Raw genomic sequence first — 19,479 nt, forward strand, 5'->3', positions numbered from 1 at the left:
GCCAAGAGTGTGAAAAGCAGTCATCAAAGAAAAAGGTGGCTACTTTGAAGAACCTAGAATATAAGACATAACAAAAAAGTGTGAAACTGAAATTAAGTATATAATTCCACATGTGTTAATTCATAGTTTTGATGCCTTCAGTGTGAATATACAATTTTCAGTCATGAAATACAGAAAAATCTTTAAATGAGGTGTGTCCAAACTTTTGGTCTGTAGTGTATCTCTTTAGATTTTATATACACCTATACTGTGTGTATATGTCTATTCTATTGTAACCTGTCAGTGTGATTTTACTGTACACTGCACCTGAATTGTCGGCCTTTCAAAGGACACCGTTGCGTATTTCTCGCAAGTCACACTGAAGGCCCGTGTGGTGTGAGTTTTTCTTGCACAAATAGACTTTCATTGGCGAGTCTCGGCTGATATACGGTGCAAATCACAGCATACTGCAATTTCACTCGCACATATACGGCCGTGAAAAAAAAAGTGATGGGAGATTAACATTGGTTCGAGTGCTATGCGATTTTTTTCTCGCATAGCACTCGTCCGTATTCCTCTCTAGTGTGACTCCGGCCTTAAAGGGAAAATCATTAAAAATTTATATTTTTTAAAATTTGTAAAATTTCTGATTTTTTACAAAATAAATCAAAACATATCAACTCAAGTATACCATTATCATAAAGTCTAATATAACACGAAAAAAAAAATTAAACTCAAAATCAATGGGATGTTGAAGCATTCCAGAGTTATTACTATATAAAGTGACACTGGTCAGATTTTAAAAAATTGGCCACGCCACAAAGGGGCTAAGAGCTTGTACATGTGAACACTGTTTCAAAAGTGGCTTACCTGTCTCAGGCAGGTTTCACACCAGCGTTCGGCAGCATTCTTCCTCCATTAAGCCCCGCCCACTGCTGCGCCTCTTCCTTCAGCTCCGCCTAAGTCTGCATGCGTCCCCTATCTAACATTGGGTACACAGGCATGCCTCATTTTGAAGATGCGCTGAACTGCGTCGAACGCAACATGTTGCATTTTATTGCAGTCGGCGCAGCGTTGAAACAACGCATGCGGAGGCATCCGCTTGGCCTGCGTACCCAATATTAAAGATAGGGTATGCAGGACGCATGCAGACGTAGGCGGAACTGAATGAAGAGTTGTGGCAGTGAGCAGGGCTAAGGCTACTTTCACACTAGTCAGTCGGTACGGGCAGTCGCAAACCGTCGGCCCGACGGACAGTGTGTTTTATGTAGAACAACGTGGGCAGCGGAGGCAGTTTTACAACGCATCCGGGGCCTATTGTGAGTTCCGGGGAGGAGGGGGCGGAGTTTCGGCCACGCATGCGCGGTCGAAAATGGCGGACTCGACGCACAAAAAAGTTACATGGAACTTTTTTTGTGCCGACGGTCCGCCAAAACACGACGCATCTGTCGCATGATGGATGCGACGTGTGGCAATCCGTCCCAATGTGTTGCTAATGAAAGTCTATGGAGAAAAAACGCATCATGCAGGCAACTTTGCAGGATGCGTTTTTTCTCCAAAATGACGCATTGAGACGTACAGCAAGCGACGCTAGTGTGAAAGTAGCCTTAACGGAGGAAGAAGGCTGCCATCCGCAGCCCTGCCGAACGCTGGTGTGAAACCAGCCTACGGCTGTTATTATAGCACCTGCCATGTGTTACACAGATACATCATGGGCTTGTCCTGCCCTGCGCATGAAATGAAAGGCGAAAATACAATGTGGAGACTTCATCAGAGTAATGTTTTATTTACATTCAGAACTGGTTTAAGAGGAACAAATGACCATTTCCCACAGAAATCTCAGACTTTTACTTATAGAAATACTGGATAAATATCATTTTACCATTAGATATAGAAACATTTCCAATTTTATAAAACTGCATTTTTTTGCATTGAATAACTTTATGCCTTTGCTTGTTTCATTTTATGCATTTCTAAAGTATTGTAAAACTGTAGTATGCTGTTGGTGCATGCGGGTTGGACTGTCGGTTTGGTATGTGGCTCTGTTCCCCCCAGGCCTGCCTCCGATGTCTGAGGTTTCGGTGTCCCAGACCAGAGATCGTAATACCGGCCTTGAATTGTGAAGGACACGGCAGCCGACCCTGAGAAACATCCAAGGTGGGAACGCCCCATCATGTCGAAGAGAGTCTGCTAGAACCAGGCCTAGCAGACCAGTGCTGGTGGGTTCATGGATGCCAGGAGGGGGTTGGCCTAAAGGAAGGTCTCATCTTTTCCTGGCGGGTCGGAGAGTTGTCCCGTCGGTTTTTTGGACAGAACATTTCCAAAACAACCAAAATTGAACAGCAGATGTCTTGGGAGGCAGACTTTAGTCCTCTGTTGCAGAAGCGAAGTACTCTTAAACTGATAGGTGCAGAGTAGGACACACTAGAAAGTTGGGGTGCATGATTATTCAGGGCACCGGCGGTGTGGACCGGCCACCAGAGAAGGCCTAGACCGAAGCATGGATATTTTAAGAGCAGGGTCACAGGAGCCTCTGGAAAACATGGAGGCTGCATGAATAGGAAGGTTTCCCCAGAAGATGTCCATATTGCTCAGGGGCAAACTAGGACATACTTGTCCTGTCCTTTCCATTTTTTTTTTTTTTTTTTTAAAGTAGCCCCCTCACTGCCTGGTAGGATATACCTGTCCTGAAGGTCACACATCATTCTTCACAGACCGATGATGAAGATGGGCATGGAATAACCTGGACGCAGACCTTTCGGCGGCTGGCACATAACGGATTAGTCTTCCCTCCCTACTCTATCTGGCTCTGGGGGGGGCAGAGGGTAGGGGGATTCGTGGCATGGACCGTCCTCTGGGGAACCACAAACACTTTTGATGTGTTAGGGCCTTGCCTCGTAGACCACAGATGATATGGTAGTGACAATTCTAGGTGGGAGATTAGAGTGACAATTCCACTGTCGCCCTCAAAAGCCGTATCTGAAAAAAAAGAAAAAGGAAAATCGTTAATAAACCCCCCCCCCCAAAAAACCTAAGTCAGAACTGAGCTGGGTGGTCCAGACCCATGTCTGCCTCCTACTGACATTAAGCTAAAAAGGATTAGCTTCGTGCCAGTTGGTGGTGTGGCCTACTCTACAGGGAAATACCTTTTTTTTTTGCATAGCATAAGCAGCATACACTCATATTTTTTTTGTGTACCCCAATGAAGCATTAGCCCCCCCCCCCCCCACATCAACCAGATGGCCACACAGCATAACCTTGCTCCCCCAGTCAGCAACATCCACCTCACATTAACCAGCGGACCCCACAGGATAAATCCAAAGCCCACCAGACATTCCCTCCCCTCAAGCGTAAATCCAAATATGGCGCCCCCTGCCCCAACCATAAATCCCATCAGACACCCCCTCCAATCGAACGCCACCCCAGCTTAAACTCTCATCGGACGTCCAACCCCCACAAACCCCCATCGGACGTCCAACCCCCATCGGACGTCCAACCCCCACAAACCACCATCGGACGTCCAACCCCCACCGGACGCGGAACCCCCCACCCAGCAAACCCCCAGATGCAGACCCCCCACCCCGCACAAACCCCCATCACACGTGGACCCCCCCTCCCGAGCACAAACCCCCATCGGACGTCCAACCCCCACAAACCCCCATCGGACATCCAACACCCATCGGACGTGGACCCCCCCACCCAGCACACACCCCCTTCGATGTCCACCCCCCACCCAGCTTAAACCCTCTTCAGCCCCCCCCCAAACCCAACCCATAAGCAGGTCGCCCCCAATAAAAGGGATCCCCCAGTAAGCAGCAGGTCACCCCCCAATAAAAGGGTTCCATCTGTAAGCAGCAGGTCATCCCCAAATCCCACCACGGGATCCCCCCAATAGCCAGCAGCAGGTCGCCTCCCCACATTCAACGACAAGCAGGTCGCCTCCCCACATTCAACGACAAGCAGGTCGCCTCCCCACATTCAACGACAAGCAGGTCGCCTCCCCACATTCAACGACAAGCAGGTCGCCTCCCCACATTCAACGACAAGCAGGTCGCCTCCCCACATTCAACGACAAGCAGGTCGCCTCCCCACATTCAACGACAAGCAGGTCGCCTCCCCACATTCAACGACAAGCAGGTCGCCCTCAAATCTCACCACAGGGGTCCCCCAAATAGCCTGCAGCAGGTCACCCCTCACATGCAGGTCGCCTCCCCACATCCCACCACAAGGTCACCCCCGCATCCCACCACAGGGGTCTCCCAATAGCTTGCAGCAGGTCTCCCCCCACATCCACCACAAGGGTCCCCCCCAATAGACAGCAGGTCACGCCCTCCCAAAACCCGACCACAAGCATGTCGCCCTCATACCCCATCACCAGGGTCTCCCCAATAGCCAGCAGCAGGTCGCCCCCACTAAAAGGGGTCCACCCCGTAAGCAGCACGTCACCTCCAAACCCCACCACAGGGGTCCCCAACAATAGCCAGCAGGTCACCCCCAAACCCCACCACAGGGGCCCATCAATAGCCATCAGCAGGTCACCCCTCCACAAGCAGGTCGCCCCCACTAAAAGGGGTCCCGCAACAAGCAGGTCGCCTCCCCAAACCCAACCATAAGCAGGTCACCCTCACTAAAAGGGGTCCCCCGCATGCAGGTCGCCCCCAAATCACACCACAGGGGTCACCCCAATAGCCAGCAGCAGGTCTCCCACCCCAAACAAGTCTCCCCATAAGCAGGTCACCCCTAAATCCCACCACAGGGGTCCCCCCAATTGCCAGCAGCAGGTCCCCCCCCCACAAGCAGGTCACCCCCCCACTAAAATGGGTCACCCCCAATTGCATGCAGCAGGTCGCCCCCCCCCACAAGCAGGTCAGGGGTCCCCCAATAGCCTGCAGCCCCCCTCACAAAAGCAGGTTGCCTACCACAGAAGTCCACCACAACAGCCAGCAGCAGTCCCCCCCCACAAAATCCCACAATAGCAAGCAGCAGCAGGTCCCCCCAAAAGCCCACCACAGGGGTCCCCCACAATAGCCAGCAGCAGCGGAGCCTCCCAAAATCCCACCGCAGGAGTCCCCCACAATAGCCAGCAGCAGCAGAGCCCCCCCAAATCCCACCGCAGGGGTCCCCCACAATAGCCAGCAGCAGCGGAGCCCCCCAAAATCCCACAGCAGGGATCCCCCACAATAGCCAGCAGCAGCGGAGCCCACCAAAATCCCACCACAGGGGTCCCCCACAATAGCCATCAGCAGCGGAGCCCACCAAAACCCCACCACAGGGGTCCCCCACAATAGCCAGCAGCAGCGGAGCCCACCAAAACCTCACCACAGGGGTCCCCCACAATAGCCAGCAGCAGCGGAGCCCACCAAAACCTCACCACAGGGGTCCCCCACAATAGCCAGCAGCAGCGGAGCCCACCAAAACCCCACAACAGGGGTCCCCCACAATAGCCAGCAGCAGCGGAGCCCACCAAAACCCCACCACAGGGGTCCCCCACAATAGCCAGCAGCAGCGGAGCCCACCAAAACCACACCACAGGGGTCCCCCACAATAGCCAGCAGCGGAACCCCCCAAAACCACACCACAGGGGTCCCCCACAATAGCCAGCAGCAGCGGAGCCCACCAAAATCCCACCGCAGGGGTCCCCCACAATAGCCAGCAGCAGCGGAGCCCACCAAAATCCCACCGCAGGGGTCCCCCACAATAGCCAGCAGCAGCGGAGCCCACCAAAACTGCAGCGGTCCCCCACAATAGCCAGCAGCAGCGGAGCCCCCCAAAACCACACAGCAGCGGTCCCCCACAATAGCCAGCAGCAGCGGAGCCCCCCCCAAATCCCACCGCAGGGGTCCCCCACAATAGCCAGCAGCAGCGGAGCCCACCAAAATCCCACCACAGGGGTCCCCCACAATAGCCAGCAGCAGCGGAGCCCACCAAAACCCCACCACAGGGGTCCCCACAATAGCCAGCAGCAGCGGAGCCCACCAAAACCACACCACAGGGGTCCCCCACAATAGCCAGCAGCGGAGCCCACCAAAACCGCAGCGGTCCCCCACAATAGCCAGCAGCAGCGGAGCCCCCCAAAACCACACCGCAGCGGTCCCCCACAATAGCCAGCAGCAGCGGAGCCCCCCAAAACCACACAGCAGCGGTCCCCCACGATAGCCAGCAGCAGCGGAGCCCCCCAAAACCACACCGCAGCGGTCCCCCACAATAGCCAGCAGCAGCGGAGCCCCCCAAAACCACACCGGTCCCCCACAATAGCCAGCAGCAGCGGAGCCCCCCAAAATGCCACCGCAGGGGTCCCCCACAATAGCCAGCAGCAGCAGAGCCCCCCAAAATCCCACAGCAGGGATCCCCCACAATAGCCAGCAGCAGCGGAGCCCACCAAAACCCCACCACAGGGGTCCCCCCACAATAGCCAGCAGCAGCGGAGCCCCCCAAAACCACACCGCAGCGGTCCCCCACAAAAGCCAGCAGCAGCGGAGCCCCCAAAATGCCACTGCAGGGGTCCCCCACAATAGCCAGCAGCAGCGGAGCCCCCCAAAATCCCACAGCAGGGATCCCCCACAATAGCCAGCAGCAGCGGAGCCCACCAAAATCCCACCACAGGGGTCCCCCACAATAGCCAGCAGCAGCGGAGCCCACCAAAACCCCACCACAGGGGTCCCCCCACAATAGCCAGCAGCAGCGGAGCCCCCCAAAACCACACCGCAGCGGTCCCCCACAATAGCCAGCAGCAGCAGAGCCCACCAAAATCCCACCGCAGGGGTCCCCCACAATAGCCAGCAGCAGCGGAGCCCACCAAAATCCCACCACAGGGGTCCCCCACAATAGCCAGCATCAGCGGAGCCCACCAAAACTGCAGCGGTCCCCCACAATAGCCAGCAGCAGCGGAGCCCCCCAAAACCACACCGCAGCGGTCCCCCACAATAGCCAGCAGCGGAGCCCCCCAAAATCCCACCGCAGCGGTCCCCCACAATAGCCAGCAGCGGAGCCCCCCAAAATCCCACTGCAGGGGTCCCCCACAATAGCCAGCAGCAGCGGAGCCCACCAAAATCCCACCACAGGGGTCCCCCACAATAGCCAGCAGCAGCGGAGCCCACCAAAACTGCAACGGTCCCCCACAATAGCCAGCAGCAGCGGAGCCCCCCAAAACCACACCGCAGCGGTCCCCCACAATAGCCAGCAGCAGCGGAGCCCCCCAAAATCCCACCGCAGGGATCCCCCACAATAGCCAGCAGCAGAGCCCCCCAAAATCCCACCACAGTGGTCCCCCACAATAGCCAGCAGCAGCAGAGCCCCCTAAAATCCCACCACAGGGGTCCCCCACAATAGCCAGCAGCAGAGCCCCCCAAAATCCCACCACAGGGGTCCCCCACAATAGCCAGCAGCAGCAGAGCCCCCCAAAATCCCACCACAGGGGTCCCCCACAATAGCCAGCAGCAGCGGAGCCCCCCAAAATCCTACTGCAGGGATCCCCCACAATAGCTAGCAGCAGCGGAGGCCCCCCACAATAGCCAGCAGCAGCGGAGCCCCCAAAATCCCACCGCAGGGAACCCCCACAATAGCCAGCAGCGGAGCCCCCCAAAATCCTACCACAGCGGTCCCCCACAATAGCGAGCAGCAGCGGAGCCCCCCAAAACCACACCACAGGGGTCCCCCACAATAGCCAGCAACACCCCCCAAAACCCCACCACGGGTCACTCCCCACACAGACAAGTAGGTCGACCACCACAGGGCCTCCCCCCAATAGCGAATAGCGATCGGCAAGTAGCATTTTTCACCCTGAAACCACTGACCTCCATGGCGTCCACAAGCTGTCATGCTGCTTTCCTTTGCCGCCTTGGAGAACACGCCCCCTCCCGATAGGACACGCCCCCGGAAATGACGTCACACCTGGAAGGAGCCCATACACTCTAGGTTGAGCCTAGAGTGTATGGGCTCTTTCCAGGTCCTGACTGCAGCCCATACACTCTAGCCGGCTCACTGTGAAGATGCTAGAGTGTATGGGCTCCTTCCTGGTTCCCTGACTGCAGCCCATACACTCTAGCCGGCTCACTACTGAAGATGCTAGAGTGTATGGGCTCCTTCCAGGTGCCTGACTGCAGCCCATACACTCTAGCCGGCTCATTACTGAAGATGCTAGAGTTTTATGGGCTCCTTCCTGGTATATATTATTGTAGATATGGACTGTACAGACTCCTTTCTGGCATATATTATTGTAGATACTGACTGTACGGGCTCCTGTCAGGTATATATTACTGTAGATACAGACTGTACAGGCTCCTGTCAGGTATATATTATTGTAGATACAGACGGTACAGGCTCCTGTCAGGCATATATTATTGTAGATATAGACTGTATGGGCTCCTGTCAGGTATATAGTATTGTAGATATAGACTGTACAGGCTCCTTTCAGGCATATATTATTGTAGATATAGACTGTACGGGCTCCTGTCAGGTATATATTATTGTAGATATAGACTGTACGGGCTCCTGTCAGGTATATATTATTGTAGATATAGACTGTACGGGCTCCTGTCAGGTATATATTATTGTAGATATAGACTGTACGGACTCCTGTCAGGTATATATTATTGTAGATATAGACTGTACGGACTCCTGTCAGGTATATATTATTGTAGATATAGACTGTACGGACTCCTGTCAGGTATATATTATTGTAGATATAGACTGTACGGGCTCCTGTCAGGTATATATTATTGTAGATACAGACTGTACAGGCTCCTGTCAGGTATATATTATTGTAGATACAGACGGTACAGGCTCCTGTCAGGTATATATTATTGTAGATACAGACGGTACGGGCTCCTGTCAGGTATATATTATTGTAGATACAGACTGTACGGGCTCCTGTCAGGTATATATTATTGTAGATATAGACTGTATGGGCTCCTTCCTGGTATATATTATTGTAGATATAGACTGTACGGACTCCTGTCAGGTATATATTATTGTAGATATAGACTGTACGAGCTCCTGTCAGATATATATTATTGTAGATATAGACTGTACGAGCTCCTGTCAGGTATATATTATTGTAGATATAGACTGTACGGACTCCTGTCAGGTATATATTATTGTAGATATAGACTGTACGGACTCCTGTCAGGTATATATTATTGTAGATATAGACTGTACGGACTCCTGTCAGGTATATATTATTGTAGATATAGACTGTACGGGCTCCTGTCAGGTATATATTATTGTAGATACAGACTGTACAGGCTCCTGTCAGGTATATATTATTGTAGATACAGACGGTACAGGCTCCTGTCAGGTATATATTATTGTAGATACAGACGGTACGGGCTCCTGTCAGGTATATATTATTGTAGATACAGACTGTACGGGCTCCTGTCAGGTATATATTATTGTAGATATAGACTGTATGGGCTCCTTCCTGGTATATATTATTGTAGATATAGACTGTACGGACTCCTGTCAGGTATATATTATTGTAGATACAGACGGTACGGGCTCCTGTCAGGTATATATTATTGTAGATACAGACTGTACAGGCTCCTGTCAGGTATATATTATTGTAGATATAGACTGTACGGGCTCCTGTCAGGTATATATTACTGTAGATACAGACTGTACGGGCTCCTGTCAGGTATATATTATTGTAGATATAGACTGTATGGGCTCCTTCCTGGTTCCCTGACTGCAGCCCATACACTCTAGCCGGCTCACTACTGAAGATGCTAGAGTGTATGGGCTCCTTCCAGGTGCCTGACTGCAGCCCATACATTCTAGCCGGCTCATTACTGAAGATGCTAGAGTGTATGGGCTCCTTCCTGGTATATATTATTGTAGATATAGACTGTACAGACTCCTTTCAGGCATATATTATTGTAGATATAGACTGTACGGGCTCCTGTCAGGTATATATTATTGTAGATATAGACTGTACGGGCTCCTGTCAGGTATATATTATTGTAGATATAGACTGTACGGGCTCCTGTCAGGTATATATTATTGTAGATATAGACTGTACGGGCTCCTGTCAGGTATATATTATTGTAGATATAGACTGTACGGGCTCCTGTCAGGTGTACGGGCTCCTGTCAGGTATATATTATTGTAGATACAGACTGTACGGGCTCCTGTCAGGTATATATTATTGTAGATATAGACTGTATGGGCTCCTGTCAGGCATATATTATTGTAGATATAGACTGTACGGGCTCCTGTCAGGTATATATTATTGTAGATATAGACTGTACGGGCTCCTGTCAGGTATATATTATTGTAGATACAGACTGTACGGGCTCCTGTCAGATATATATTATGGTAGATATAGACTGTATGGGCTCCTGTCAGGTATATATTATTGTAGATACAGACTGTACGGGCTCCTGTCAGATATATATTATTGTAGATAGACTGTACAGGCTCCTGTCAGGTATATATTATTGTAGATATAGACTGTACGGGCTCCTGTCAGGTATGTATTACTGTAGATATACTGTAGACTGTACGGGCTCCTGTCAGGTATATATAAGTGATGATATCAGAATGTATGGGCTCCTATCAGGTATATATATCATTGACGGTATCAGAATGTGTGGGCTCCTGTCAGGTGTATATTAGTGATAATATCAGAATGTATGGGCCTCTGTGAGGTATATATTACAGTAGTGATGATATCAGAATGTGTGGGCTCCTGTCAGGTATATATTAGTGATGGTATCAGACTGTATGGACCCCTGTCAGGTATATATTAGTGATGATATCAGAATGTATGGGCCCCTGTCAGGTATATATTAGTGATGATATCAGAATGTATGGGCCCCTGTCAGGTATATATTAGTGATGATATCAGAATGTACAGGCTCCTGTCAGGTATATATTAGTGATGATATCAGAATGTATGGGCCCCTGTCAGGTATATATTAGTGATGATATCAGAATGTATGGACCCCTGTCAGGTATATATTAGTGATGATATCAGACTGTACAGGCTCCTGTCAGGTATATATTAGTGATGATATCAGAATGTATGGGCTCCTGTCAGGTATATATATTAGTGATGATATCAGAATGTATGGGCTCCTGTCAGGTATATATTAGTGATGGTATCAGAATGTATGGGCTCCTGTCAGGTATATATTAGTGATGATATCAGAATGTATGGGCCCCTGTCAGGTATATATTATTGATGATATCAGAATGTATGGGCTCCTGTCAGGTATATATTAGTGATGATATCAGAATGTATGGGCTCCTGTCAGGTATATATATTAGTGATGATATCAGAATGTATGGGCTCCTGTCAGGTATATATTAGTGATGGTATCAGAATGTATGGGCCCCTGTCAGGTATATATTAGTGATGATATCAGAATGTATGGGCTCCTGTCAGGTATATATTAGTGATGATATCAGAATGTATGGGCCCCTGTCAGGTATATATTAGTGATGATATCAGAATGTATGGGCTCCTGTCAGGTATATATTAGTGATGATATCAGAATGTATGGGCTCCTGTCAGGTATATATATTAGTGATGGTATCAGAATGTATGGGCCCCTGTCAGGTATATATTAGTGATGATATCAGAATGTATGGGCCCCTGTCAGGTATATATTAGTGATGATATCAGAATGTATGGACCCCTGTCAGGTATATATTAGTGATGATATCAGAATGTATGGGCCCCTGTCAGGTATATATTAGTGATGATATCAGAATGTATGGGCCCCTGTCAGGTATATATTAGTGATGATATCAGAATGTATGGGCCCCCGTCAGGTATATATATTAGTGATGATATCAGAATGTATGGGCCCCTGTCAGGTGTATATTACTGATGATATCAGAATGTATGGGCCCCTGTCAGGTATATATTAGTGATATCAGAATGTATGAGCCCCTGTCAGGTATATATTACTGATGATATCAGAATGTATGGGCCCCGTCAGGTATATATTAATGATGATATCAGAATGTATGGGCCCCGTCAGGTATATATTAGTGATGGTATCAGAATGTATGGGCTCCTGTCAGGTATATATTAGTGATGATATCAGAATGTATGGGCCCCTGTCAGGTATATATTATTGTAGATATTGACTGTATGGGCCCCTGTCAGGTATATATGCTGCGATTGTTCTCGTATGCTGATTCGGCATGAAAAAATAATCACAGATGTGATCTGCCCCATAGATTAACACTGGTCCGAGTGCCATGCGATGCTTTCTCACATAGCGCTCGTCCGTATTCTACTCTAGTGTGACCCCGGCCTTAAACTTATGAAGCGACACAGACCACCTGCAGTTCAGCCACCATCAATATTTAAATTACAAGTTTTTCACCATCCAAAAAAATGCTAATTTTAACCTAGTTCCATAGGTTTCTTAAAGGGAACCTGTCACCAGGTTTTTCCCATATATAGTACCACCAGCACCTATATGCCCTTATACACACCCTTCTAGAATGCTGTACCGTATATACTCACGTATAAGCCGAAATTTTTTGGGGCAGAAAGAGACCCTCTCGGCTTATACTCGAGTCATTGTCGGCGGGGAAGCGGCAGCTGTCACATACTCACCTGCTCCTGGCGCGGTCCCTGCATGTCCGATGGTCTCCGGGCAGCTCTTCCTGTGTTCAGCGGTCACGTGGTTCTGCTCATTAATGAATATGGACGCATAATGGTTAAGGCTATGTGCGCACGTTGCAGATTTGCTTGAGGAAATGTCTGCATGGTTAGTGCGTCTCTTAGCAGAAAACGCAGTGGAAATTCTGTACTTTTTTATGCGGATTTGATGCGTTTCTGTAAATCGTGAGCGCTAAATAAAGATATATTAAAAAATAAATAAATAAATAAAGGAATTTGATGCATTTCCTTATTCAAACTCTTCACGAGATACCCTCATTAATATTAACTAAAGACACACACACACCCATGTAGGAGCATTAACATAATTAACCTACATATGCTGTAAAAAAAACAACTAACAAACCTGCGTGAAATGCAATATGTTTATTTTTCAAAAACTAAAACCTGCATGGGCTCCCGCATAATTTTCATAACCAGCAGTGGGAAAGCTGACAGCTGATGTTACTATTCTGGAAAGGAGCCAATAACCATAAAGGTTCCCAGGCTATTAATATCAGCTCACAGCTGTTTGCTTAGCCTTTACTGGCTATTTTACAGGGGGACACAAAATATTGACATAAAATCCAACCAGCAAATGCTAGGCAGACAGCTGTAGGCTGATATTTATAGCCTGTGAAGAGGCCATGGATATTGGCAGCCCCACAGGCTAAAAACCATCAGCTCTCAGCCGTCGCAGAAATGGCGCATCTTATAGATGTGCCAATTCTGGCACTTAGCCTCGCTCTTCCCACTTGCCCTGTAGCAGAGGGGTTCATAATTGTGCGGTTGATGTCACCTTTTTATTGATGTTATAAGTAACATCAAGCCCTCAGGTTAGTAATGGAGAGGCATCTATCAGACATCTCTCCATTACTAAGCTGGCCTAATGTAACCTTACAATACAAAGGTGACATTAACCCCTTATTACCCCATATGCCACCACTACAGGGCAGTGAGAAGACAGAGGCTGAGTGCCAGAATTGGCGCATCTTACAGATGCACCTTTTCTGGGGTGGCAATAACCATGGTCCCTCTCTAGGCTATAATATCTGTCCTCAGTCACTGGCTTTCCCTCTGTGGCACAGAAAATTGTGCGGGAGCCCACGCCAGTTTTTTCAGTGAAAACATTATTAAATACATACAGGCCCCAAATTCACTACTAACCGTATTAGTCACTGACCTATATAAGTCTAACTGTTCTGCAATGGTTTACTGTATGTAAACCATGTCTCCTATCCTGTCAGCCTCTGCAATGATTTAACAGAAGCCGACAAATTATCTATCAGCTATTCCGCTGTCCGTGTGACATATTATAATATACACTCACCGGCCACTTTATTAGGTACACCTGTCCAACTTCTTGTTAACACTTAATTTCTAATCAGCCAATCACATGGCGGCAACTCAGTGCATTTAGGCATGTAGACATGGTCAAGACAATCTCCTGCAGTTCAAACCGAGCATCAGTATGGGGAAGAAAGGTGATTTGAGTGCCTTTGAACGTGGCATGGTTGTTGGTGCCAGAAGGGCTGGTCTGAGTATTTCAGAAACTGCTGATCTACTGGGATTTTCACGCACAACCATCTCTAGGGTTTACAGAGAATGGCCCGAAAAAGAAAAAAAATCCAGTGAGCGGCAGTTCTGTGGGCGGAAATGCCTTGTTGATGCCAGAGGAGAATGGGCAGACTGGTTCGAGCTGACAGAAAGGCAACAGTGACTCAAATCGCCACCCATTACAACCAAGGTAGGCCTAAGAGCATCTCTGAACGCACAGTGCGTCGAACTTTGAGGCAGATGGGCTACAGCAGCAGAAGACCACACCGGGTACCACTCCTTTCAGCTAAGAACAGGAAACTGAGGCTACAATTTGTACAAGCTCATCGAAATTGGACAGTAGAAGATTGGAAAAACGTTGCTTGGTCTGATGAGTCTCGATTTCTGCTGCGACATTCGGATGGTAGGGTCAGAATTTGGCGTAAACAACATGAAAGCATGGATCCATCCTGCCTTGTATGGAGCATCTTTGGGATGTGCAGCCGACAAATCTGCGGCAACTGTGTGATGCCATCATGTCAATATGGACCAAAATCTCTGAGGAATGCTTCCAGCACCTTGTTGAATCTATGCCACGAAGAATTGAGGCAGTTCTGAAGGCAAAAGGGGGTCCAACCCGTTACTAGCATGGTGTACCTAATAAAGTGGCCGGTGAGTGTATATATATACATATACACACACACACACACAGTACAGACCAAATGTTTAGACACACCTCATTTAAAGATTTTTCTGTATTTTCATGACTATGAAAACTGTACATTCACACTGAAGGCATCAAAACTATGTGGAATTATATACTTAATAAAAGTGTAAGGCAACTGAAAATATGTCTTGTATTCTAGGTTTTTCAAAGTAGCCACGTTTTGCTTTGATGACTGCTTTGCACACTCTTGGCATTCTCTTGATGAGCTTCAAGAGGTAGTCACTGGGAATGGTCTTCCAACAATCTTGAAGGAGTTCCCAGAGATGCTTAGCACTTGTTGGCCCTTTTGCCTTTACTCTGCGGTCCAGCTCACCCCAAACCATCTCGATTGGGTTCAGGTCTGGTGACTGTGGAGGCCAGGTCATCTGGCGTAGCACCCCATCACTCTCCTTCTTGGTCAAATAGCCCTTACACAGCCTGAAGGTGTGTTTGGGGTCATTGTCCTGTTGAAAAATAAATGATGGTCCAACTAAACGCAAAACGGATGGAATAGCATGCCGCTGCAAGATGCTGTGGTAGCCATGCTGGTTCAGTATGCCTTCAGTTTTGAATAAATCCCCAACAGTGTCACCAGCAAAGCCCCCCACACCATCACACCTCCTCCTCCATGCTTCACGGTGGAAACCAGGCATTTAGAGTCCATCCATTCACCTTTTCTGTGTACAAAGACACGGTGGTTGGAACCAAAGATCTCAAATTTGGACTCATCTGACCAAAGCACAGGTTTCCACTGGTCTAATGTCCATTCCTTGCGTTATTTAGCCCAAACAAGTCTCTTCTGCTTGTTGCCTGTCCTTAGCAGTGGTTTTCTAGCAGCTATTTTACCATGAAGGCCTGCTGCACAAAGTCTCCTCTTAAGGGCTTGTTTCCATTTGCGAGAAACACGTCCGTATCTCGCATGTGGAAACCAAGCTGTAGCACCGGCACTCCAGAGCGGAGCGTGCGGCCGCATAGGAACACATGGAGCTGCAAGCTCCGCTCCAAAGTGCCGGCGCCACAGCTTGGTTTCCACATGCGAGATACGGATGTGTTTCTCGCAAATGGAAACAAGCCCTAACAGTTGTTGTAGAGATGTGTCTGCTGCTAGAACTCTGTGTGGCATTGACCTGGTCTCTAATCTGAGCTGCTGTTAACCTGCGATTTCTGAGGCTGGTGACTCGGATAAACTTATCCTCAGAAGCAGAGGTGACTCTTGGTATTCCTTTCCTGGGGCGGTCCTCATGTGAGCCAGTTTCTTAGTAGCGCTTGGTGGTTTTTGCCACTGCACTTGGGGACACTTTCAAAGTTTTCCCAATTTTTCGGACTGACTGACCTTCATTTCTTAAAGTAATGATGGCCACTCGTTTTTCTTTACTTAGCTGCTTTTTTCCTGCCATAATACAAATGTTAACAGTCTATTCAGTAGGACTATCAGCTGTGTATCCACCAGACTTCTGCACAACACAACTGGTGGTCCCAAACCCATTTATAAGGCAAGAAATCCCACTTATTAAACCTGACAGGGCACACCTGTGAAGTGAAAATCATTCCCAGTGACTACCTCTTGCAGCTCATCAAGAGAATGCCAAGAGTGTGCAAAGCAGTCATCAAAGAAAAAGGTGGCTACTTTGAAGAACCTAGAATATGACATAACAAAAAAGTGTGAAACAACTGAAATTAAGTATATAATTCCACATGTGTTAATTCATAGTTTTGATGCCTTCAGTGTGAATGTACAATTTTCATAGTCATGAAAATACAGAAAAATCTTTAAATGAGGTGTGTCCAAACTTTTGGTCTGTAGTGTATCTCTTTAGATTTTAAATACACCTATACTGTGTGTATATATATCTATTCTATTGTAACCTGTCAGTGTGATTTTACTGTACACTGCACCTGAATTGTCGGCCTTTCAAAGGACACCGTTGCGTATTTCTCGCAAGTCACACTGAAGGCCCGTGTGGTGCGAGTTTTTCTTGCACAAATAGACTTTCATTGGCGAGTCTCGGCTGATATACGGTGCAAATCACAGCATACTGCAATTTCACTCGCACATATACGGCCGTGAAAAAAAAGTGATGGGAGATTAACATTGGTTCGAGTGCTATGCGATTTTTTTTCTCGCATAGCGCTCGTCCGTATTCCTCTCTAGTGTGACTCCATCCTTAAAGGGAAAATCATTAAAAATTTATATTTTTTAAAATTTGTAAAATTTCTGATTTTTTACATAATAAAGCAAAACATATCAACACAAGTTTACCATTATCATAAAGTCTAATATAACACGAAAAAAAAAAATTAATCTCAAAATCAATGGGATGTTGAAGCATTCCAGAGTTATTACTATATAAAGTGACACAGGTCAGATTTTAAAAAATTGGCCCCGCCACAAAGGGGCTAAGAGCTTATACATGTGAACATGTTTCAAAGGTGGCTTACCTGTCTCAGGCAGGTTTCACACCAGCGTTCGGCAGCCTTCTTCCTCCATTAAGCCCCGCCCACTGCTGCGCCTCTTCCTTCAGCTCCGCCTAAGTCTGCATGCGTCCCCTATCTAACATTAGGTACGCAGGCATGCCTCATTTTGAAGATGCGCTGAACTGCGTCGAACGCAACATGTTGCATTTTATTGCAGTCGGCGCAGCGTTAAAACAACGCATGCGGAGGCATCCGCTTGGCCTGCGTACCCAATATTAAAGATAGGGTATGCAGGACGCATGCAGACGTAGGCGGAACTGAATGAAGAGTTGTGGCAGTGAGCAGGGCTAAGGCTACTTTCACACTAGTCAGTCGGTACGGGCAGTCGCAAACCGTCGGCCCGACGGACAGTGTGTTTTATGTAGAACAACGTGGGCACCGGAGGCAGTTTTACAACGCATCCGTGGCCCATTGTGAGTTCAGGGGAGGAGGGGGCGGAGTTTCGGCCACACATGCGCGGTCGAAAATGGCGGACTCGACGCACAAAAAAACGTTACATGGAACTTTTTTTGTGCCGACGGTCCGCCAAAACACGACGCATCTGTCGCATGACAGATGCGACGTGTGGCAATCCGTCCCAATGTGTTGCTAATGAAAGTCTATGGAGAAAAAACACATCATGCAGGCGTTTTTTCTCCAAAACGACGCATTGAGACGTACAGCAAGCGACGTTAGTGTGAAAGTAGCCTTAACGGAGGAGGAAGGCTGCCATCTGCAGCCCAGCCGAACGCTGGTGTGAAACCAGCCTAAGGCTGTTATTATAGCACCTTCCATGTGTTGCACAGATACATCATGGGCTTGTCCTGCCATACGCATGAAATGAAAGGCTAAAATACAATGTGGAGACTTCATCAGAGCAATGTTTTATTTACATTCAGAACTGGTTTAAGAGGAACAAATGACCATTTCCCACAGAAATCTCAGACTTTTACTTATAGAAATACTGGATAAATATCATTTTACCATTAGATATAGAAACACTTCTAATTTTATAAAACTGCATTTTTTTGCAGTGAATAACTTTATGCCTTTATGGCCACACAGCATAACCTCGCTCCCCCAGTCAGAAACCTCCACCTCACATTAACCAGCGGGCCACACAGCATAACCTCGCTCCCCCAGTCAGAAACATCCACCTCACATTAACCAGCGGACCCCACAGGATAAATCCAGAGCCCACCAGACATTCCCTCCCCTCAAGCGTAAATCCAAATATGACGCCCCCTGCCCCAACCATAAATCCCATCAGACACCCCCTCCAATCGAACACCACCCCAGCGTAAACTCTCATCGGACGTCCAACTCCCACAAACCCCCATCGGACGTCCAACCCCCATCGGACGTCCAACCCCCACAAACCCCCATCGGACGTACAACCCCCACCGGACGCGGAACCCCCCACCCAGCAGAAACCCCCAGATGCAGACCCCCACCCAGCACAAACCCCCATCAGACGTGGACCCCCCCACCCAACACAAACCCCCATCGGACGTGGACCCCCCCACCCAGCACACACCCCCTTCGGACGTCCAACCCCCACAAACCCCCATCGGACGTGGACCCCCCCACCCAGCACACACCCCCTTCGATGTCCACCCCCCACCCAGCTTAAACCCTCTTCAGCCCCCCAAACCCAACCCATAAGCAGGTCGCCCCCCAATAAAAGGGATCCCCCAGTAAGCAGCAGGTCACCCCCCAATAAAAGGGTTCCATCTGTAAGCAGCAGGTCGTCCCCAAATCCCACCACGGGATCCCCCCAGTAGCCAGCAGCAGGTCGCCTCCCCACATTCCACGACAAGCAGGTCGCCTCCCCACATTCCACGACAAGCAGGTCGCCTCCCCACATTCAACGACAAGCAGGTCGCCTCCCCACATTCAACGACAAGCAGGTCGCCTCCCCACATTCAACGACAAGCAGGTCGCCTCCCCACATTCAACGACAAGCAGGTCGCCTCCCCACATTCAACGACAAGCAGGTCGCCTCCCCACATTCAACGACAAGCAGGTCGCCTCCCCACATTCAACGACAAGCAGGTCGCCTCCCCACATTCAACGACAAGCAGGTCGCCTCCCCACATTCAACGACAAGCAGGTCGCCTCCCCACATTCAACGACAAGCAGGTCGCCTCCCCACATTCAACGACAAGCAGGTCGCCCTCAAATCTCA

At 48.8% G+C, this 19,479-nt stretch overlaps 1 protein-coding gene and 1 long non-coding RNA gene across 2 annotated transcripts in view; both read right to left on the reverse strand.

Moving 5' to 3' along the window:
- The window catches only part of LOC143782515 (glyoxylate/hydroxypyruvate reductase B-like), a 136,444-nt gene that overhangs the window by 84,359 nt on the left and 32,606 nt on the right, over positions 1 to 19,479 (reverse strand). The window lies entirely within an intron of this gene.
- Positions 1,739 to 7,887, reverse strand: LOC143782513 (uncharacterized). Its single transcript, XR_013216979.1, has 2 exons — positions 7,773 to 7,887; positions 1,739 to 2,958 (listed from the first exon to the last, which is right to left on the reverse strand). It is a non-coding gene; the product is annotated as an uncharacterized LOC143782513 (long non-coding RNA).

The sequence above is a fragment of the Ranitomeya variabilis genome, chromosome 6 (assembly GCF_051348905.1).
Source record: "Ranitomeya variabilis isolate aRanVar5 chromosome 6, aRanVar5.hap1, whole genome shotgun sequence".
NCBI classification, from domain to species: domain Eukaryota; kingdom Metazoa; phylum Chordata; class Amphibia; order Anura; family Dendrobatidae; genus Ranitomeya; species Ranitomeya variabilis.